This window comes from Lissotriton vulgaris, chromosome 10 (genome assembly GCF_964263255.1).
Source record: "Lissotriton vulgaris chromosome 10, aLisVul1.2, whole genome shotgun sequence".
In the NCBI taxonomy this organism is placed as follows: domain Eukaryota; kingdom Metazoa; phylum Chordata; class Amphibia; order Caudata; family Salamandridae; genus Lissotriton; species Lissotriton vulgaris.
The window spans coordinates 787,432,094-787,456,084 of record NC_141698.1 but is presented as its reverse complement, the minus strand read 5'-3'; positions in this window follow the sequence as shown (position 1 = coordinate 787,456,084).

Here is a 23,991-nt window from a genome sequence, read left to right as displayed (position 1 = left end):
GTCAAAGGGTGGACGGACAGATGAGTGAGTGAAATTTTGATGGATGAGTCAAAGGGTAAATGGAAGGACGGATGAGTGGATGAATGGAATGATGGATGGGATAAAGGATGTGTGAAAGGATTGAAGGCTGAGTGAAAGGGAGGATGGATAGATGGAGTGAAAGGGCGGATGGATGGAGTGAAAGGGTAGAGGGATGAATGAACTAAATGATGGATGGATGATGAATGGATCGATGGATGAGTGAAATTATAGATGGATGGGTAGATGGATGGATAGGTTTGTAGAATGGATGTGAAAACTGATTAATGGACAGATTGGTGAAAGACTGAGTGATGGATGAAAGAATGAAAGGATGAAAGAATGTAAAAGTGAATTGGTGGATATCAGTGGGTGGTTGGAAGGATGAAAGTATAGATGTTTGGATGGGAGAGAAAATAGAGCTCTTTTCAGGAGGATCATACTGACTTCATTCGCTTGCTTGGTGACGTAACAGTTGTTGTTCAAAGTGGAGGGGTATTTTAATTTTTTGGCTTTTCCCGTGCTGGCACATCCCTGAAACAATATCTTCTCCTTTCCCAAAGAAGGACAACACGACAGCCGGCATCAATCCTCTGGCTTGCAGTCAGCATTTAACCAAACCAATATTCTCAATTATTTATTGTATTTATTGTTAATCCCTAGGATAAGCCCAAACTTATGATTGTATCTTATGCTTTACAATTCGAGAAGAAGAACTCTATGCCGTCCTACATGTCTGGTGTTCATACACCATTATCCATGGGAAATAATATTCATATATAAAAAACAAAGATTAAAGTCACGTTATAGTTAGGTTGATATGTCCGTGAAAAGATTATCGATTTGAACTAATAAATCCACAGAAATTCACCAGTTATAGTTAGGAGAGCTAACTATAACTTACGCCGCCACCATGCACTACTCATCGTCTTACATTTTACATCACTCATGATAAATGTTTCCTCTAATTTTATTCTCCTGTGTGCGGCAATAAAGGGCCTCTGTGCACCACAGCCAGAGTTATGTGCGTTAAAGACTAGTGAAAATACTCTAGGCAAGTGAGCACAATGTGCGAACTAATAAAATTGGTGGTGTTTACACCAATGTCCGATTGTATGAAAATAAATGCAAAATAGTACATTTAGCAATATGTAACTGTCATTTCTGAGGCAAAGGATTTAATTTATTTCGACTGCAAGCCATTTGGTCACATCAGCACCTTCTAATTTGTGCCTACCTATGACAAAAAGGCAAAGATCAAGTTTAGCCCTAAAAAATTGTGTTGTAGCCCTAACATAATGTTTTCATGAATGCATTAACCACTCCCCTGCTGGTGACGGAACCACTCCATCATCAGCCGCGGTCGCGCTGTGCTGATGACGGAGCGGTTCCGTCACGGCCCGCTCAGCATGCCTGCGCGACGCGGATTCCGCGCCTGCGCTGAGCGTTCCATTGAGCGGGCGGGGCCATTACGGAAACGCTCCGTCATGAGCACAGCGCGACCGCAGCTGGTGACGGAGCGGTTCCGTCACCAGCATGGACGCGCTGCGCGGCCCCCCCGCCCCCTTAACGCTGCGGCGCAATAGCCGCCCACAGCGAAGGTAACTATATGTTACCTCTCTTTTGATGCAGACGGTGATAGGAAGTAATGCTAGATGTAAATAGGGAGCTTAGTTTAGCCTCTTACACAAAATGTAAACAAATCCAAATAACAATGAGCTGAAATGCTTTCTGAAGCTATGTATTTTACTGGTAGTTCAATAAAATATTGCAATAAAGAATGCATGCTGGGAATTCGAATCCCACTCATAGTGATGTGGCCAAACTACAAGTACCAGAATGGAAAGTGTAATTAGGTAAGAACTGTTGCTCATCAGGTGTCAATTTCTACACTCATGCTCATTGGCAATTAGCATTTTTTGACAGGTCTAACTCTGCCCATTTAACAGGCTGTAATTCACTGATGGAAATTGCAAATAAAAGGTCAATTGTCAGCCCTAAATTCCCCATCTTGTTCCTAGACATCAGCTATGATGACTGGACAGGAGAAATACAGCTGTGTCAGAGGGAGTGACACCAGTCCGAAATGTCGCCATGTTTAGCTAGGCTTCTGCCTTTTACAAAAGTGTTGCAGCATCCCCACAGATGTTGGCAAACTGCAAACCACTGTCCTTGTTTACTAGTCATCTGGCAAGTTTTACTTCAGATTGCAAGTGGCCCATTGATATTAGCTCAAGCACAGCTGCTGTGGATTTTTACTGCTGTTTCTCCATGTCTAAACAGTTCAGTTCTTTTAAGAATATATCCCAGCAGTACAGCTCTACAGCAGGCCATACGATTGAATGCTGGCTTTGCCATTTATATAGCTTTAAGAATTACCACAACAGTCCAGAGATGTACTGAGTACAGCACAAATTGCTGTTTTTAGAGGGTTACGTTTGCTAACCATGATGTACATCGTGGGTTGTATTTCATGTTTTGCTTCGAAGGCACTGACTTTAAAGTATACTGGTAAGGTGTTAATTTGCTATCTATGTTTGCAGGGTGAGGCAAAGTCTTTGCTGTGGCGCGTGTTCCCAGCTCTCCAAGACCGTTGTGAGAGCTGCTAGCACCACGGGCAGCTTTTCTCAGCCTGTGCATGACCCAAACATGCCAATAAACCCAAGTGAGGTGGGAGACTGCTAATTCTTGATGCCAAAATGCCTTTATTTTCATAGTATCTCCGATGAAATTGCCTCTGCTTCAATACAACTATTGGGGAAAATATATTACACTGACCTTTTTCAATATCTCCCACTTTCCTGTTCTAAAATGTTGGCATGTATGATGACTTATTTTGTTGTACTGGGTGTTTCACTGCTTATTTCTCTGAGAGTGAGGGGAACCCCTGTGTGGATGCCACTGTGACACTCAGGTAGTAGACACTCTAACATAGCTCGAAATTTCCACTGTGATCTCATCAAGAATCAAATGTTTTACTCCTTTGTGCATTTTTTATGATGAATGGTACAATGTGACATAGGTGCACTCAGTGTGGGTGCAGGGCGTTTTGTCAACTAAAACAAACGAGTGCATAACCTGCCCTACAGGAAAGTTGTCTACTACCTCCGCTTTGCACATGCAACAACACTGACAGTGCACCTGGAACACAGCACATGCCTTTTCCAGAGGAACCAAGTACCACAGAGTCCACTGAGCAAGGGTAAAAAATAAGTCTTATTGAAAGTGTGTGGCTTTCCAACTTAGAACTTGTTTTATGGATATCCACAAGTGCCTTAACAATGGGCATTCCTGCTTCTGAGCAGAAATCTTGACTTAGGACATGGGGAGGCAATACGTTAAACTCATCATCTGATGCTGACCCATTAGTTGCCCCTTGGCAGGGAACTCTCAAATTACCTTGCTTAGCGTTTTCTCTATCTTCTTTAGTACTAGTTAGCACCTTCAGGATCATAGCAACTGGTTCTTGAATAGAGTGCTAAGATGGAGGATAAAATTGATTCTGAGACTTGTACCTCTTGGCCTGGAGGCTTACATGAAAGGTTCCCAAATTGCTCCAAAACAGGAGGTCACCGATATTTGAGATATTACCATAGAATGGTCTGAAGAAGTACTACCCTGGCAGATGCCATGTGGAGCTGTCCTATGCAGCTACAGAGGAGTTGGGCAGTCGTTCACCCCTAGGTCGTCACCTACCAAGCCGTACATCGGTCATTGTTTTGCTCGTCTCCCCGTTGTGTTTCCTATCTGCATCCCTAACCCCTGCCTACCTTTCCCCCCTACCTTTCTCTCCCCACAACACGTGTGTCTTGCCTATGCTATGCGCCAATAACTCTCATTATTGTCTAATTTCATGTTTTTCTCTAATGCCCAAACTTGCCTCCTGTATTTCATGTAATTTATCAACCTGTAACTCGCTGATCCTCATGTAAAGTGCTCTGATACATCTGGGTCTAGCCAGCACTATATAAAACTTTGCAAATAAATAAATATTTCAAAATGGAAACTATCCCGTGCTTGGAAGGACATCCGTCTTTCAGGGGACTCGATTATATGCCTGTATATGCCTCTAATGCCCAAACTTGGCTCCTGTAATTGATGTTATTTTGCCACCTGTAACTCGCTGATCCTCATGTAAAGTGCTCTGAGACCTATGGATCTAGCCAGCGCTATATAAAACTTTGCAAATAAATAAATAAATAGCCTTGATTTGGGTTTCATAATAAATGTGTAAAAATCAGAGATGGTGCCCTTAAGAAAGATGGAATTCTTGGGTTTCTGGTGGATTATGAAAAGGAAATTCTTCTGTTGCCGGAAGTGATGTTAAAAGTTATAGAGAAGACGTGGAGGGTGATGTTGTCACAACATCAGATTTCTCTCCACCTGTTGGTAAGGCTGGTGGGCCTGAACTGATCCAGACATTTTTTCCAGGACCACTTTATTACAGGATATTCCAGAGTCTGAAGATAAAACACCTTGAGAGAGGTCCAGAATACTTACACACAGTCCTGTTATATGAGGAGTCAGAAAAGGAGATACTTTGGACACTAAATCATGTAGACACATGGGGGCAGATTTAGAAGTCCCTTGTGCCACTTGTGCCACTTTGCGTCACTTTTAACACAGGAAAAGTGATGCAAAAGTGGTGCAAGGGGTGCCAGGGGCTTGTAAATCTGCCCCATGGAGTGAGCAAGCTATCTTGCCTTATTCTCCAAATGTTGTCTTAGAATCAGATGCAAACCTGAGGGCTTAAGACACACGGTGTGGTAGTTACACAGCTAAAGAGGATGATGACCCAGGAAGGAATCCTTAATTCATATAAATTGTTTAGAGCTTCTTGCAGGCTCCTTAGCAATCCAGAGCTTTGCAGAAAACTAGGTCAAATGTGTGATCCTTCTTTGCATGCATAGACAACATTACAACAGTCAAGCACATAAATAAACTGGGAAAAAGAAAGTCAAAGCTATTGGAAGGTCTAGCCAGGTTCCATTGGGAATTTTATCTAAAGAGGAAAATACATCTGGTGGCAAAATACCTTCTGGGACTGAACAATGCGGTGGCTGGAGTTCCACATACTACAGCAGAGAGTGGTGTCTGAATATCCAACCATCCCAAACTCTGGACGAGACATGGGGTCCTTTCAGGGTAGACCGCTTTGCATCCTTGCAGCTGAGTTAGGAAGATTGTAAATCTCGAGACTGGATCCTGAAGCACTACAATTAGATGTTTTCTTTCAGGATTTGTCCAATTGGAATATTTTTGCTTTTCCACCCTTTATCATGTTTCTAAGAAGATGTGTTTCCCAGGCCTACAGACAGCTGGCAAGGGGCACATTGGTGATTCCACTGTGGAAATGCAGCCTTGGTTTCCTTCACTCCTTGAATTCAGTTGACTGCCCAATTCCTATTGCAGCTTTTCCTTGGCTTTTGAAAGACCACGTGGGGCTGCTACAGAATCTGGTTCTAGAGGGCAGGCTCACTGTGGGGGTACGGCGCTTTTCGGGGGGGAGGTGGTCACAGGCATGCCAGGACTTTCAGAATCAGCTTCTACTTATATTAAAGCTAGCTGGGCAATCAGCCTATTGGTCTACATGGGATACTTGGAGTAGCTGGTGAGTAGGAAGAGGTATCAATCCCATTTTCTCTGATGTTATAAGTGATCTCCATTTTCTGCCATCCTTATCAGTGGGACAGGAGGTTTATTAATGCATATACATCAGCTATATCAACAGGACAGCATAATCTGAAGGTAAACCAGTTGGGAAGAACGCACTGGTTTGTAAATTATTGAAAGACATCAGATATATGCATCCACTTAAGCCTACGAATTCTATTTTATTGGATGTAGAGGTGATTCTACAAATTTTCCTAATATGGGAGGACAATGACAGGTTATTTTTCAAAACTGTTATTGGTAATGTTGTTGTGTTTGGTTTCTTTTTCAAGAATGTCATATGGCTGAGATACCCGCCACCCCTTCTCAACACAATCCCCAAGAATTGGGAAACCGGAAACAGTTCTTGAACTTTTGGAAGGCGGGAAGGGAGTTACCCTTCCCGGCCGTATTTATTAAAATATGAAACAAAATCAAAACATTAAAATAACAGTTTCATATCATGTACAATTTCATATCCACATTACGATGTTTGGCTAACCTTAACATATATCTAATACAAAGGTTCTCCTAGCCGATACTAACATCCTTACAAAAATGCATTTACAAATTGAAATTGTACATCCTAACGTTAAGGGCCAACGGCAAGGTCGTAACCGGTGTCAGATCCCTAAACCAGAACTCCCCCCTCACTTGTGAGGGGCGGCCGCACAGAGGACTGCACCTCGTGTGCCATACCAATTTCCCTTGTCTTGACGGGGGCCCCTGTTAACTCGACGCCATGTACGTGGTCGTCCGAGGACTCGTGTGAGGTGTCTAGAAGGTAGCGTAGACCCCCCTCCCCACCTTACACAACTTACCACATCTGCCGTCGCAGATGTCCTGGCCCCGGGAAATTCCCAGGAGGGGCCCGTAGCCCCTCCTATCCAGGGAGGGGCCTTGACCGCCTTCCCTTTCCTTTAGGCGTCCCGTCCTTTAGAAGGGACCGCCTCCCCGTTGAGGGGCCAATGGCCACCTCCCCCTGGGCGCTCCCATCCGTAATGGGTGACGCCCCCCCCTAGGGATCTTCCAATGACTGCTCACCGATCATGACCTTACCGCCCGACCAAACAATAAATACGACAAGACTAATGACTAAAAAGCAAGAGACATTCCAACTTAACAGATCACATCTCAACCTAAAACATCTAAAACATTACTAATCACTCTGATGAAAGTCTTTAATAAAGCATACCGCACAGAGTTATCCACTTTATTGCAACCGAATCATAAACTTTATTCAGAAACAACCTGTAAGAAAAACTACTACGTAAAAACGAACTTTATACCACAACAACTTGCTGTCTTCAGGGGATGGTGGGTGGGTTCAAAAATGGCTCTTCGTTCCGTCTCGAGCTCACGTGCAGCGAGGAGGTGCAGCTTCAGAGCACAGGAACAAGAGGATGCTTCCTTGGCTTGTGGCTCCTTTTATTCTTCTCTGGGCGGGCGTGAACCCGCCTCCTCCCGCCTCCCTGGGCGTGGCGGACGGCTTTGGTGTCTAGGACAACCCACTCTTGGGTGGGAAAAAGCGCGCCCCGGCTACGCCGCTTCGGGCATACCAGCCGAGACGCGCCTCCCGCCCAAAATGGCTTCCCGGGGGGATCGGGGTACTCCACCATACGTTCGGGGGGACCGATTGGTCGCCCCTTTCCAGATGTTAGGGTGCTAGATATTTTAGCCTTGCATTTCTCTTCAGCAGAGTTCCTTTTACAGAATCAAGGCTTACTAAAAATGCCTCTAGTTCCATTGAGTTCTGTGCCTTTCATCTACAACCTAAGCTGTGTGTGGTCATATGTCTTAAGCAGTATGTACATGTAACAGAGAATATGAGTACAATTGTTTCATAACGTTTGATAGCTCTTCAAAAGCCATTTAAGCCAGTGTCTTCTACTACCCGTAGTTGTTGATTTAAAAGCATAATAGTCATGGCAGGAGTAGACAGATTGTTTTGGGCACCAATCCGCAAGGCGTGTAATGGCCTGAAATGCTTTGTGGATCAGGCAGGAATGGAGGATATTTTGAGAACTGTAGATTGACCAAACGGATCTACATGTAAAACTTTCTATTGCAAGCCCATTGAGGAAGCAACTTTAGCAGTTCTGCAAAGGGCTTGACCCTGCATAATAGAGTCCCTTGTCCTGTAATAAAGTTCTAGATTCTCCTAGAAAATATTGAAGAAGATTCCTGATTTTATTTGAAAAACTAAAAAAAAGTTCAATATTGTCCACATGTAATACCATAAGCAATGGGGAGGGCTAACAAATATATCTGTTTTAATTGCTTCTACTGCCAGTCTCGACTAGCCAAGCTACTGGTTCAAGCATCTAATCATATTCTAGCTTGTCAAAGGCATGCAATGCATGCAGAACATTTGTCCTGAGAGGATGATGACCATAGGAAAGACGTTTTGTGGCTGCTTCTTGGTTTTCTGTTACTGTTTCTGATTTGTCATAAGTTATATATATATATATATATTATTTATAAAGTTTTATATAGTGCTAGCTAGACCCTCTAACTCATTAAGAAAAGATTACATGGTTTATAGGCTACTGCAATTTATAGGTGGGATGTCTTTTGTTTGTGTTAACAACTTTCTGCCAATGGGAGCAAGATCATGGAAGCTGTAGTCTTATTTTAAGTGCTGTAAAAAATAAAACAAGAAGGGAGATGCATAATATTCATCTCCTTTCTCTATAATAAAATCAGGACTCTCCTTCAATATTATCTTCAATATTATCCATATAGGAGGAATGCTGCTGCAGCAACTATCAATGTAGGCTAGAGAAACTGCTGTCACTGAATGAGGTAAATATTTAGTGCAATGGCATTCTATGCTGTTGCACTCCGTGCCACTACACTCTAGGCCTCTCTACTCAGCAGCACTCTACTCTACGCAACTGTACTCTGCAGCACTCCATTCTACCCCACTGCACTCTATGTCACTGCACTCTAAAGCACTATACTCTATTCTAAACCACTCTAAGCCACTCTACCCTGAGCCTCTACACTCTATGCCACTCTAATCCGCACCACTACACTCTACGACACTGTAAAATATGCCACTCTACTGTAAGCAGCTCTACTCGACTCTACTCTGCCACTCCAATAACTACACTCTACGCCACTCCACTCTGTGACACTGTACTCTTCGCCATTCCACTCTGACACCCCACACGACTCTACTCAATGCCACAAACATTTAGCCATGCTGAACAGCAGCCAATCCAGTGTACAACGTGGAGAAGTATGGCTCACCGATTAGAGTGGCAGACCATGAGGCCGAGGTCTGGCCCGGGACCAGGGTTCAATTCCCGACGCGGCAGGGTCTTGGGCTCAATGTCCACGGACTCGATAATTCTCACCTAGGTGCCTACTCTAATCATGGGTCCCACTCTGCAACTCTGGGCAATAGCTTGCTTAATCTCCACAACGGCCCTGAAAGCGCTAGGATGCCTGGCCTCACCCTGGAGGTGCCCAGTAAGGGGCATATCACAGGGAAAGCCAGGAAGGGTTCCACAGCGGTATACAGCGCCAAGATACCTTCTAGGTGATAGTGCGCTTTACAAGTATACACACATTTACATTTACACAACATATCTAAAACACACTGGCAAAGCCAATATCTTCTGTATAGGCGAAACCTATTGGCTTTGCCAATGCTTATTTTTAAACTTGTTGATTTGTGAATTGGCATTTTACGAATTTAACTTTATTAAAAAAGACTATCTCATGCAGTGTATGTTTTGTGACATAATAAAGGGTGATGGATATTAAAGTGTATTCTTTGTAGCTCCCAGGAGAGGAGCAAGGCTGGGGGTGCAGGGATCCCTACGGAGCAAACAAGTTTATGTGTCGGGGGTGGCACAGTACCAGCCTTTTGTGCGAGGCAAGCAAATTGTTCTATGCAGCCTTTGACAATGCACCTAAAATCGCAGTTTGTGGCTAGCTGCTCATCATTGCAAGTACTCAACTGAAGGAAAGAATATTCAGAAAACATTACATCTCCATCATAATAGCATGGTATTCATGTCCGAATTGTGTGTGCTTTTTCCCAGGGTCTAGGCTTTGCAATTGGGAGTCAATGGGGCAAGTGCTGAGCCAAGAAGTTATCATAATGTTTAAACATTGTTTTTGTAGGGAAGCAATTGGTTGGGACATTTGACAACAGATATCTGCACGGATAATGCATTTTTGAAAGTGGAGAAGGGCTGGTACTTAGCCACGGTGACAGAAAAATAAAAAAGTAAATATACAGTTTCAATATACCTATCAATACTATTGTTTTCTCAGTTTCTGGGAGTGCCCTGTTATTTAATGACAATTCAAGTGAAGCTCACAGAAATGATCACAATTTCTCAGTATTGCATAGTGAGTGATCTATAAGGTAAAGGAGATATAAACTCAAGTTCTTTTGCTCTATATCATCTAATAATTTTGGAGCAATTAATAAAAAGTATAATTTGCAAGGTTCTAATTTAGCAGATTTACTCATTTTTTAAATTCTCAAAAAAATCCAAAGCATACAGTTTTGTGATGACACATCTGTGCCTATTGTGCTTATTTTTTACATCAGCAAGGAATCATTTTTTTCTTTTTGCTGATGCGGAAAAGCATCAGCTAAAAGCAATAACCTTTGTGATAGCCAAAAGTTCAAGTTATGCACTTAGAAGGTGAAACCTGTAGGTTTTGCCAGTGCTTGCTATTTCATGTCAGCAAAAAGTTGGAACTCCCTTTCAAGGCCGTTTCATCTTCTTATCAACTTCTGGGAGTGTAGGGGAAAGTATCAGGTAGGGCTGCCCCCGCTCAATCAACTGTCAATCAAATAGAGCCTTACCTAATCAATAAAACATCAATATAGTAGACCAGTAGGGGTCTGATATATCATCATACATCTAGATCCCCTGAATGTGTAAAATTACACTATTCCCCAGGTCAAGATGTATAAGCTTATAAACAAAGATGAACACAGGCCACTACTCACTACAAACAAAAATAGAGTGAGAACAGAGAAAGTGCCTCACGGTCGAATCACCCGAGGGGGTTCCCGGCTAACAATAGCCGGTATACCCACTTCTCATCATTGGTCACTCTCTCTGTAAAAAAAAGTACACAAAGACAATCAAATGTGCACAGGTGAGAATAGAGACATATAAACCAACAGTGAGCGAATACCAACACTTATTGTGGAACTGTGTATAGATACACCTATAACCCCATGAAAAAGAGATGAACCACAAGAATCTCTTCAACAGAAAAGATAACAAGCATTTACAATGCAATGGTCTCGGCATTATTAAAGCTAGAGCTATTGGCATTGCTCACGATTTTTTTATCATCATAAACAAATGGCATTGTCATTTACAATGCCAATAGTTTAATCGTTAAATAAATGGCATTGTCATTTACAATGCCAATAGCTTAATCGCTCGCAAATGCATGACCTATTGCATTTACACCCACACAGAGCCACACGCACAAAGCCACCCACACACATATAAAGAGCCACCCACACAGAGTCATTCACATAGAGCCACCTACACAGCCACCCTCACACAGACAGAGCCACCCACACATAGAGCCACCTACAAAAAAGCTATCCACACAGAGCCACACACACACAGAACCACACAGACAGAGCCACACAGACAGCGCCACACACAGACAGAGCCACACACAGACAGAGCCACACACAGACAGAGCCACACACAGACAGAGCCACACACAGACAGAGCCACTTATGATCCAAGCTTCTGATAACTAAAGGCATAATGCCATCACTGATAGATATATGTAATGACCATATGGCTAGGCCCTCCTCATTAAGCCTCGAGGTGGGGGCGGGGGGGCGAGAGCAGGAGGAAGGAGAGCTGCGGGCCGAAGGGGGGGGCAAGAGATCTGGATGCACAAACAGGGTGGCAGAGTCAAGAAAAACGGCACAGACGCAGAGACTCTGGAGCGGCAGCAGGATCCACGATGCCAAAAAAAAAACAACAGCGTCCGCAACTCTGAAAATTTTCGGATTCGGGGGCGTGTTTTGGCGTTCTGAGTGACGGATGACGTCACTGCCGAAAGAACAGCAAAACTTACGCCCCCGAATCCGAAAGAGACGGGGCTTTATTAGAGTGATGCCCCTCTCCTTAAATGGCTGGTCTCCGTTTAGGAAGCCAGCCAATAGAACAGAGACGGAGGAGAGAGGCAGGTCAAACATCGTACTAAAGGACATTAAATCTCCTCCCGGAGACTGCGCAAGCGCAGCCTTCTCGGTCCTTTAATAAATGACGCTCCGAAGGTGCCAAAATCCGACATTTTCCAGATTCTTCGGTGGCTGAAAGGGGGCAATGTTTCAATGGTCTACGCTTGAAATGCGCTGGCTGCACATGAATTAGTTTTCCATTACGGCGCATCTAAGAGGACTACACCGAACCAACCCCACTGCGGTAACTCTGCAAAATATCCTGCCAGAGATATTTTAAATTCTCCAATATCTACTTAGATACTCATATTTAGGAGGGAGCTCCATCAGCAGAGCCAGTTCATGCTTTCACGATCACGCCCACAAACGGTTTGTAGTAGGAAGGTCAGACGCCTACATCCCAGATACCCAGATATGAAAACAAAGGGACACTTGCATCTAATAAACAGTCTTGCACCATTCGATTCCCAAAACACACAGAAATAAGGCCTGTAACATACATACGATGTTGTTGCCTCGCAAATGCGTTCATGTGTATGGGCAGGGCTTTAAGTGGGATGAAAAAACTGGGGGGTCTCTCAAAGGGGCGTGCCCAGTGTAATTAGGGGCGTGGCTTTAAATCACTTACGCAAACAATCTGTGCTTAGCATAGTGTGCCGCCCAACTTGTAATTTGCTGTTTCCGTCATTGCATCCAGATATTTGATACAAGGAGCATCATACCTACAATAAGTAAGTAATATTGGCTTTGTCAATGGTTATTACTTGCAGACGATAAATAAGCTGCAACTATAACTTGTATATAATATTGACAAAGCTTCCAATTAAATCCTTGGTGACCCTACCACAATGTTGCTGCTCCTGAGTTTCAGAAAGAGAAGGGACATCCAGAAAGAAAATGACTCTTAAAGGATTTCCCTTCCCCCACAACGCTCCCCTGGCATGACGTCATGCTGTAACTTCTCTAGTACTGAGAAGTGAGCAGTGTGAGCAGCGCACATCCATGTGCCTGCTGCTGTCTCGAAACGGGTCTCTATCAGGCTTTGTTTTGCGCCATGGCACTTTTTTCCGGACTGCAGTGACAGCAAACAGCGGTCATTGCAGTCCTTGAAAAAAAACGGGCTGCCTGTGTCAGGGCTCAAAACAGAGCCCGATAGAGACCCGTTTCGAGGCCCCCAGAAAAAAACTGCTGGTGCTCAGACCCCTTAAGACCCGGCCCACTTCAAGCCCTGTGTATGGGTTAGTACTTTACTCCGCAGGCTCCGAAATCGCACTCCTTTACAATGCGATTTGTGTTGTCCTACCCCAGTTTTTGCATTCTTTTGGCGGAATGCCTGATCCCGCCTCTCTAATGCCGTGCACCCACGACCCCACCCCCCCACCACTCCCCCGCCCACCCCTCCTGGGCACTATGGCAATATATTGTGCACTAGAAATTACTGCATTATCAAAATGCTACCATAAAATTTGGGAAAAAACGTATGGGCGGGGGGGGGGGGGGTATAAAAGTGCGTGAGACTGTGGCAGAGTGAGTGTGTGAGTCATAGTGTGTGGGATACTTGTTTTGTGATAGAGAGTTGGTGATGGCAGTGCTTAATTAGTTAATCTAAAAATGCAGGTCCTCTTCTTAGTTGCTAGTTTGCACTAGAGCATTCCTCCCGCTTGCAGCTCCTAAAATATATTCTTGTGATTGTGGCAAAACCACTTCATCCTTCTCCTAGTGGTATGTGTTGCTAAAGATATGGATGAAGATGTGGGCTAATGGGCAGAGCTGCCGAGTTTGGAGGTGGGAAACCAGGTTCGAGTCTCGGCGACCTCTCGGGATCCTGTTATTCTGGGCAAAGCACGTCTCCTTGTTCCTACCAAAAAATGAATGTGTAATGTAACTGGTGCTCATGTGAAGCTCTCCAGTTCCTTTCTTTTGTTTTTAAAAAGGATGCTAGCGGTCCAGTCAGGAGCAGCCTATGATATGCCCTGTGACACCGATTAAAGGCTAATTAATGTCGTATAAGTGCCGCTTTGTGATATTATTCGTGGTATGAACAGTTGCCTATATTTGAATATACATTTCAGATCACGTGAATTATTTGATGGAATGAGAAGATTTCAGTCCACGATAAAAACGTACAACAATGAAAATTAAGAATGGAAAATATAGGATATAAGAACGTGCAAAACTCCCGAGTAGACCTTGGCTTGGAGGGGCGACCATAATATCCTGAGACCCGGGGAGCTGACCCAGCCCTTGAATGCTTTATGAGGCAAACTTACAAATTAATGGATACGTTCATAGACATTTTCTGACATTATCGTTTGTTATTGGTATTTCTATTACACACACGTTCATCCACTCACATTTTTTGCACCTACATCCATCCACCCATTCTTCACCCATCAACCCTATCATCCATCCACCCTTACATCCCTACTTTAATCCATCCATCCACTCATTCTTCATTCATCCACCCACCTTTTGGAACCTACATCAATCCACCCATTCATCATTCATCCACCCCCCCTATTCAACGTTTTTATTCCATCAAGGTACAAGTGTGAGTGACATCACGGTGATTACATTGCGATTTCAAGATAGAAACGGGCTTGACATGTATGACTTTCCACATGATTATATTGCGCTCATCAAGCTTCAAGCTTTTCACTTTTTATGATTCCCACGTTTTTATCTCACCTAGCTGCATGTTTGACTGGCATCGCGCGTATGACTTTGAAAATGTAAAATGTAAACTTCCACGTTTTTATTTATTACATCGCGCTGAACAAGCTTCCAGTTTGAGTGGCATCGCGCCGACGCCTTGACATTTTAAGACTTTCCAAATGTAAACGTTCCTAGTTTGAGTGACATTCAACATGCGATTGCAAAATTGAAACAGGCTTCGACATTAACATGGGCTTGACATTGACATTTTATGACTCCACAAATATAAACGGTCTAAACGGGCTTGACATTTTATGACGGGTTTCACTTCAAGTTGTAGTCACATGTTATGACTTTCAAAAAGTAAACGGACCAAGTTTGATTGACAATCAACATGGTTACATCGCGCAAGTTTGCAAATTGCGTTGTTGTTGCTTACGTTGCAATGCCTTTCGATGTAAACGTCGAAGCGTTGCTATGGCATGCGATGTAAACGTTACTGCGATGTGTTAATTGCGTTGTATTGTGTTCGCGAAGCGATCACTTCGTTGCGATGGGTGTTTCCCGCTGGCACAGGACGGTGGGGTTGAACAGGGGCTGGTAGTGGTTTGTGTTCGGGCGGTATAGATGCAAGGGGGGATGGGAGGCATGCGATGAATGCAGGTAGCTGGTCTGGCGGCGCTGGCTGACGGTGGAGGTCTCTTGGCTCACTCACTCGGGCAGAAGGACATCGCATAGCTGACATGGAGCAGATCCACTCCCGACTTTGCCCCGATGGGGGGTGGGGGGGTGGGGGCTCGCAATGAAGGGTAACAAAGGTTTCGATAAAATAAGTACAGGACGAGGCGGCGTCTGGCGGGACAGTGGCGCGCGTCAGAAGGGGGGCAGAGGTGCCACGGGGCTCAACACAACATCAATAGCAGCGGAGGGGAGGGGGGCGATGAAAAGGAGATCAGGTGCGAAGTATGGCATGGGCGGGCACACGGGAAGACCGGAGGGGCGCACGGGTAGGGTTGGCTGGTTACAGATGGCTGGGGTCTCAGCTGAGTGTTTGGGTGCAGGGATGGGGCCGGCAGCACAGGGTATGGCTGGACAGGACAGTGGAGGCATGTCTTCCACGGGGCGGACGGGTGGCGCTCGGGGCACTTGAAGGAACCGACTGCAGCACGCAGGGTGGAGTGGCAAAGGAATAACGTGGGGGGAGCAAGGACGGGCTGGCAAGAGATGGGTGGAGAGGTGCACACCAAACGTAGAATGAGAACGTACCTCTGAATGCAGGATACCTATGGCTGCTCCACACGGGTCTGGAAGAAACTAAGGCAGGATTCTGGGATTGCAGGGGTTCCCGAATTGGAGGCGAGGTCTGCTTCAAGGGGGAACTTCTGCCTGCAAATACACGGCAACTGCACATTCTTTGTTTTAAACCTTCTGCTAAGCTGGGAGTGGAAACCCGCCTCGTGAAAGAAACGTTGTGCTTGCAAAACCCAGCCCCGTGATGTCCGTGTCTGTTCACACATCAGGAAGACGAACTGGGGCAAGCTGCAACAGGGATTACAATACTGCACAGATAGTAAAAGCGAGATTTGGAAACAATAAAAACGGCATAAACAGACTAAGAACGGCACAAACAGGCTTACCTCATGTCCTCACTAGACGCTGCTCGAGCAGCAAAATGGCGTCCGGCAGCTCTGAAATTTTTTGGATTGGGGGCGTGGTTTTGCGCCCTGAGTGACGGGCAACGTCACAGGGCTAAAGAATGCAAAAAATCACGCCCCCAAATCCGAAAAAGACGGGGCTTGTTTGAAGTGATGCATCTCTCCTCCAATGGCTGGCCTCCGTTTAGGAAGCCAGCCAATGAAGGAGAGAGAGGGCAGGGAGGCGGAACCTACAGCGCACTCAGAGTCATTAAATCTCCAGCCTAAGTCTGCGCAAGCGCAGCCTTTTAGGCCTCCGACCTAAAAATCAGGTGAGGTTTGCTGGCTGTCTATCTTTATTCTGGTGCTGCAAAACCCCCCAATTGAAAATGGTTAATTATATACCATCATTGTTTATTTAGAGCCGGCATGTTTCGTTGCTCCAATCTCAGCAACTTCCACAGGGCAAAGATGGGGTTCTCTATTCTCAGTCTTCACACCTTTTTAGTTAAAGGACCTTATGATTGCCCGCTCATCACGTACCAGCAATCATGCAACGGACCGAGTGTCACGTGATCACGTGTCCTCCACTGGCTCGGAGTATCTCGAGCCCCTAATGCCGCGTCCCTCCGGCGCTTCTGACGATGTGTGAAGACTGAGAATAGAGAACCCCATCTTTGCCCTGAGGAAGTTGCTGAGTTGATTCATCCCTCATCAACCAGGATAGCTTGATTCCAGTGGCACAGTCAGCCCGGGACACACGTCTGGGCATACCCGATGCCCTTAGGGCAAGAAAGCGAACGACACACAATTGGTGACGGAATGCTGAACAAATCAAAGCATTCACCCCCAGTCAAGAGGTCTGGTTAAATCGCTCATTTTTTTGCGCACCATGCCACCCAACTTTAGACCTGGCCATATGCAAATCAGCCTTTACCCTGTGCCTCATGGAACCGGTCCAGCACGAGCTGCCAAGCCAGGCCTTCCCTAGACTGGAAACAAACATCATAGAACAAGTTTCGGGCATTAAGCCCAAATTAGGCAGGATAGCTTGATTCCAGTGGCACAGTAAGCTCGGAACCCACGTCTGGGCATACCCGTCGCACTTAGGGCAAGAAAGCAAAAGACACACAATTGATGGATGGAATGCTGAACAAATCAAAGCATTCACCCCCAGTCAAGAGATATTGGGTTAAATCCATCATTCTTTTGCTCACCATGCCACCCCAGTTTAGACCTGGCCATATGCAAATCAGCCTTGACTGTGTGCATCATGGGAACAGTCCAGCCCAACTACCAAGCCAGGTCCTCCCTGGACTGGAAATAAGCATTCTAGAATCGGGTTTGGGCTTCCAGCACTCACCAGCCAGGATAGCTTGATTCCAGTGGCACAGTGAGCACGGGACCCACTTTTGGGCATACCTGGCGCACTTAGGGCGAGAAAGCAAAAGACACAAAATTGGTGGATGGAATTCTGAACAAATCAAACCATTCACCCCCAGTCAAGAGATCTTGGTACTTAAATCCATCATTCTTTTGCTCACCATGCCACCCCAGTTTAGACCCGGCCATATGCAAATCAGCCATGACCCTGTGCCTCATGGGAACAGTCCAGCCCGAACTGCCAAGCCAGGTCCTCCCTGGAAGAGAAACAAACATCCTAGGTCTGGTTTCGGGCTTTCAGCCCTCATTAGCAATGATAGCTTAATTCCAGTGGCACAGTGAGCCCGGGACCCACGTCTGGGCATACCCAGCGCACTTAGGGCGAGAAAGCAAAAGACACACTATTGATGGACTGAATGCTGAACAAATCAAAGCATTCTCCCCCGTCAAGAGATCTGGGTTAAATCCACCATTCTTTTGCTCACCATGCAACTTCACTTTAGACCTGGCCATATGCAAATCAGCCTTGACCCTGTGCCTCATGGGAACAGTCCAGCCTGAGCTGCCAAGCAAGGTCCTCCCTGGACCGTAAACAAGCATCCTAGAGCCGGATTCGGGCTTTCAGCCCTCATCAGCCAGGTTCGCTTTATTCCAGTGGCACAGTCAGCCCGGGACCCACGTCTGGGCATATACCGCGCACTTAGGGCGAGAAAGCAAAAGACACATAATTGATGGACGGAATGCTGAACAAATCAAAGCATTCAGCCCCAGTCAAGAGATCTGGGTTAAATCCATCATTCTTTTGCTCACCATGCCACCCCAGGTTAGACTTGGCGATATGCAAATCAGCCTTGACCCTATGCCTCATGGGAACACAAGCACCCATTGAAAAAAGGGGGTGGTTGGGGAAAACCTTGCACCCTGTGGCGGGCACCTCATGGTGCCTGCCACATTGTGAATAGTTGGAAAGAGGGGTCTTTTGGGTACCCTCCACGGGCCCTTACCAGAGGCTTACGGGTGAATGGGGGCCTGCTGCAGGCCCACAAAGTCAGATTCGACAGCAGTTTCATTTCAGGCAGATCGAATTGGAATGGCTGTCAGAATCAGCCATCCTAATCGCTTGCTCAGAAACCGTGTCTGTAAAGCTGTACGATTCGGCTCTGAAAGACTCGGGCTGTCCAAATGTCTTTCGGATCCAAATCAGACATCCCGAACGGTTACTTAACATCGTAATCAGCTCCAGTAAAGAGAGAACAGCGATAGGGATAGCTGCAGGATTTGGGGCTGTGCTCCCATGGAAACCTGTGAACCACAGAAATGTTTGAGATTCCAGTGTAGTGTGCCTTGCATGGATCCCATGATGTTTTCTTACCCACAATGCCCTACAAACCTCAAACTATGCCTGAAGTTCTTGGGAGGGGGTGATGGTGTTTTCAGTCACTGAGGGTTGGAGAATGCTGAAGAGTTCTTTACTCTGGTTGGGGCTGGTTTCGATGCGGTCGGCTAAGGCGTTCCTTCTCGTCTCTGTTAGGATTCAATAGTACTGGTTGATGGATGTCTTGAAGGTGGTTCTTTGGGTATTTCTCCTTGCTGGTGCACCATTTCCTTTCCAGTTGCTTGCATTTGCGTTTTGCGGTTCTCAGATCCAGGGTGTACCAGCTGACATGTTTGGTGGATCTCTTGAGTTTGATGGGGGCGACTCTTGGGATATTTACAAGGGCATTGCACCACCGGAACGTCACTCTTTTTTGATGCTCCGGAGATGCAATGCCCTGCTCCATATTTACAAAGTGGCGTTTCACGTAGGTATCTGGGTGCAATGGGTGTTGCCGTGGGCATTCCACCGTGACACCCATTGCTTTTAGATGCTGGCTCAGAATCTGTAAATCTGAGGCAGTGCCAAAAACCATTGCCACTGAAAAGCAGGTGTTACATTGGCGCAACAAGTGAGCTAAAAAACGGTGATGGATCAAGCCCTGATCTCTTGACTGGGTAGGAGTATTCTGCATCATTCAGAAACTCTGTCCATCACCTTTTCCAAAATTGATTTTATCCACACTAAGTGTGGGAGGGTATACTCAGACGTGAGTCCCTAGCTCATTGCACCATCAGGATTCAAGCAAGCCGGGCCGATGATGGCTGAAATGCCAGAAACCGGTCCCCAGTAGCTTGTCTCCTTTCTGGTGAAGAATTGGCTTGGTAGTTTGGTCTGCCCTGTTCCCATCATGCACTGGGACAGGAACAGACTAATTTGCATGTAGCCGGGTTCTGAGCTGGGATGGTGCAGTGAGCTAAAAAACGGTGATGGATCAAGCCCTGATCTCTTGACTGGGTAGGAGTATTCTGCATCATTCAGAAACTCTGTCCATCACCTTTTCCAAAATTGATTTTATCCACACTAAGTGTGGGAGGGTATACTCAGACGTGAGTCCCTAGCTCATTGCACCATCAGGATTCAAGCAAGCCGGGCCGATGACGGCTGAAATGCCAGAAACCGGTCCCCGGTAGCTTGTCTCCTTTCTGGTGATTAATTGGCTTGGTAGTTTGGTCTGCCCTGTTCCCATCATGCACTGGGACAGGAACAGACTAATTTGCATGTAGCCGGGTTCTGAGCTGGGATGGTGCAGTGAGCTAAAAAACGGTGATGGATAAAGCCCTGATCTCTTGACTGGGTAGGAGTATTCTGCATCATTCAGAAACTCTGTCCATCACCTTTTCCAAAATTGATTTTATCCACACTAAGTGTGGGAGGGTATACTCAGACGTGAGTCCCTAGCTCATTGCACCATCAGGATTCAAGCAAGCCGGGCCGATGACGGCTGAAATGCCAGAAACTGGTCCCCGGTAGCTTGTCTCCTTTCTGGTGAAGAATTGGCTTGGTAGTTTGGTCTGCCCTGTTCCCATCATGCACTGGGACAGGAACAGACTAATTTGCATGTAGCCGGGTTCTGAGCTGGGATGGTGCAGTGAGCTAAAAAACGGTGATGGATCAAGCCCTGATCTCTTGACTGGGTAGGAGTATTCTGCATCATTCAGAAACTCTGTCCATCACCTTTTCCAAAATTGATTTTATCCACACTAAGTGTGGGAGGGTATACTCAGACGTGAGTCCCTAGCTCATTGCACCATAGGATTCAAGCAAGCCGGGCCGATGACGGCTGAAATAACAGAAACCGGTCCCCGGTAGCTTGTCTCCTTTCTGGTGAAGAATTGGCTTGGTAGTTTGGTCTGCCCTGTTCCCATCGTGCACTGGGACAGGAACAGACTAATTTGCATGTACCCGGGTTCTGAGCTGGGATGGTGCAGTGAGCTAAAAAACGGTGATGGATCAAGCCCTGATCTCTTGACTGGGTAGGAGTATTCTGCATCATTCAGAAACTCTGTCCATCACCTTTTCCAAAATTGATTTTATCCACACTAAGTGTGGGAGGGTATAATCAGACGTGAGTCCCTAGCTCATTGCACCATCAGGATTCAAGCAAGCCGGGCCGATGACGGCTGAAATGCCAGAAACCGGTCCCCGGTAGCTTGTCTCCTTTCTGGGGAAGAATTGGCTTGGTAGTTTGGTCTGCCCTGTTCCCATCATGCACTGGGACAGGAACAGACTAATTTCCATGTAGCCGGGTTCTGAGCTGGGATGGTGCAGTGAGCTAAAAAACGGTGATGGATCAAGCCCTGATCTCTTGACTGGGTAGGAGTATTCTGCATCATTCAGAAACTCTGTCCATCACCTTTTCCAAAATTGATTTTATCCACACTAAGTGTGGGAGGGTATACTCAGACGTGAGTCCCTAGCTCATTCCACCATCAGGATTCAAGCAAGCCGGGCTGATGACGGCTGAAATGCCAGAAACCGGTACCCGGTAGCTTGTCTCCTTTCTGGGGAAGAATTGGCTTGGTAGTTTGGTCTGCCCTGTTCCCATCATGCACTGGGACAGGAACAGACTAATTTGCATGTAGCCGGGTTCTGAGCTGGGATGGTGCAGTGGGTTAAAAAACGGTGATGGATCAAGCCCTGATCTCTTGACTGGGTAGGATTATTCTGCATCATTCAGAAACTCTGTCCATCACCCTTTCCAAAATTGATTTTATCCACACTAAGTGTGGGAGGGTATACTCAGACGTGAGTTCCTAGCTCATTGCACCATCAGGATTCAAGCAAGCCGGGCCGATGACGGCTGAAATGCCAGAAACCGGTCCCCGGTAGCTTGTCTCCTTTCTGGTGAAGAATTGGCTTGGTAGTTTGGTCTGCCCTGTTCCCATCATGCACTGGGACAGGAACAGACTAATTTGCATGTAGCCGGGTTCTGAGCTCGGATGGTGCAGTGAGCTAAAAAACGGTGATGGATCAAGCCCTGATCTCTTGACTGGGTAGGAGTATTCTGCATCATTCAGAAACTCTGTCCATCACCTTTTCCAAAATTCGTTCCACCGTGACACCCATTGCTTTTAGATGCTGGCTCAGAATCTGTAAATCTGAGGCAGTGCCAAAAACCATTGCCACTGAAAAGCAGGTGTTACATTAGCGCAACAAGGGGAAATACTGTTATTTCTTCTAGCTTTTGCTCTTTCTATGTGTGCTGCATTTTGCAGCACACATAGAAAGAGCAAATCGCCTTGAAAGATTCCCCGCAACCCAGACACCCTTGGTGCAAGGGTGTCTGTGTTGGCGCTATGCAGATTTTTCAGCACCAGCACAAGGGAAAACACAGGAGTGCAATGTATTCTAGCAAATACAACACGTCCCTGTGCTAAATTGCGTGCAGCGCAGTGCCATTTCCCTGTAAATATCCCCCTCTGTCAGTGCAGTCGGAGATCCAAATGATAAAGTTCTCGACAGCCTGGCTGGTAGTGGTGTCGGGGCGAGAGGTCTTGAGGGGTCAGTCCAGTGGCTTTCAGATACCTTGATTCAGCTGCGGATACCTTGTTCCAGCTGCAGTGGCATGGCTGCACTTGACTCTTTAGCTGACTGTGAAGGTAGGGTCCAGCATGTGTCCTGCAACGTATGTGTGAGGTTGGTGACTAGCTGGGTGAGGCCGATGTTGTTCCTGCTTATGAGAAGGTTGGCTGTGTTGGCATCATTGAGGTTGTTGAGGTCTCTGAGGAAGATTAATTGTTCAGTGTTGCTGGCTTGGTGAACTATGAATTTGGGGATGGCATCGCTGAAGGCTGGCCATGCTCCAGGTGGTCTGTAGGCAAAGGTACCTCTCATGGTGGGTTTGCTATCTATTCTGAGTTGGAAGTTGAGGTGTTCCATGATCGGGATGACATCCTCTGTGATGGTGGTGCAGTGGATAATTTCTTTGTGGATTATGGATTTGTGAAGTCCCCCTTTCCTGTTTGATTCATGCAAGTCGCCCTAGGTGTTTACTTTTCAAAGATGTGCAAGTTTGCTAGGAACAGAAACCACAGCTACCCACTTGACAAAGAAAGGGTCAGTTTTGAGTGGAAAAATGTGATTTATCCATGTTGCGTTTTGGGACGTTTCCTGTTGCGGGTATTAGGGCTACCCTCACAAGGGAGCTACCATTTTTATAGGGAGACTTGGGAGAGCTCTGAAGGGAAGGTAGCTTGTGGCTCACTGCAGTGTCCAGAAATCTCCATCACAGAAATTAGTAAAATGTGGTTTTGTAGTCATACTTGAGTTTTCCCAACGATTTTGCGTAAAAAACAAACTGGTGAGGGCAAGTCACCCTGAATTCCCCTAAGTGTCTAGTCTTCAAAAATGTACAGGTTTGTTGGTTTCCCTTGGTGCTGGCTGAGCTAGGGCCCTAAGTCCACAACTACCCCCTTTGCAAAAAAAATATGAGTGGGAAAATATGATGTGTCCTGTGTTGTGTTTTGGGCCGCTTCCTGTCACAGACACTCGGCCTTCAAACACAAGTGAGGTCCCATTTTTATCAGAGGACATGAGGGAGCATCGAACTGTAGAACATTTGTTAAAACCAATTGGATTTTGCTGCATTTGTGCCTTCCAAATTTAAGCCAGTGAGAAGAAAGAAGACATTTTTGAAAAATACGTGCAAATAACCACTGTTCCTAAACTCCATATCTTGTGCCTATTTCAGTAATATATAGGTTTCTTTGATATCCATTTTTCACTCTACATACTTCACCATATGAATTGATCTAAACTCGGTACACAATGAAAAAACCATTGCGTGGTGTAGCTCAGTTGTTGACTCTGGGTACTTTGAGTTCCTGGAGAACCTTGCCCTTATATACCCCCACAACCAGAAGGGTTTAGCAGACGTAATGGTATATTGATTTTGCAAATCAGACATTATGACCTAAAGTTACAGATGAAAATGTTGTCACAAATGGCCATTTGTTTTTTCCTACTAATTTTCAATATGTCTTTATTTCAGCAGTTATTTTTGGGGGGAAACCTTGAGGGATCTACACATATGACCCCTTGTTGAACTCGGACTTTTATCTACTTTTTAGAAATGTATT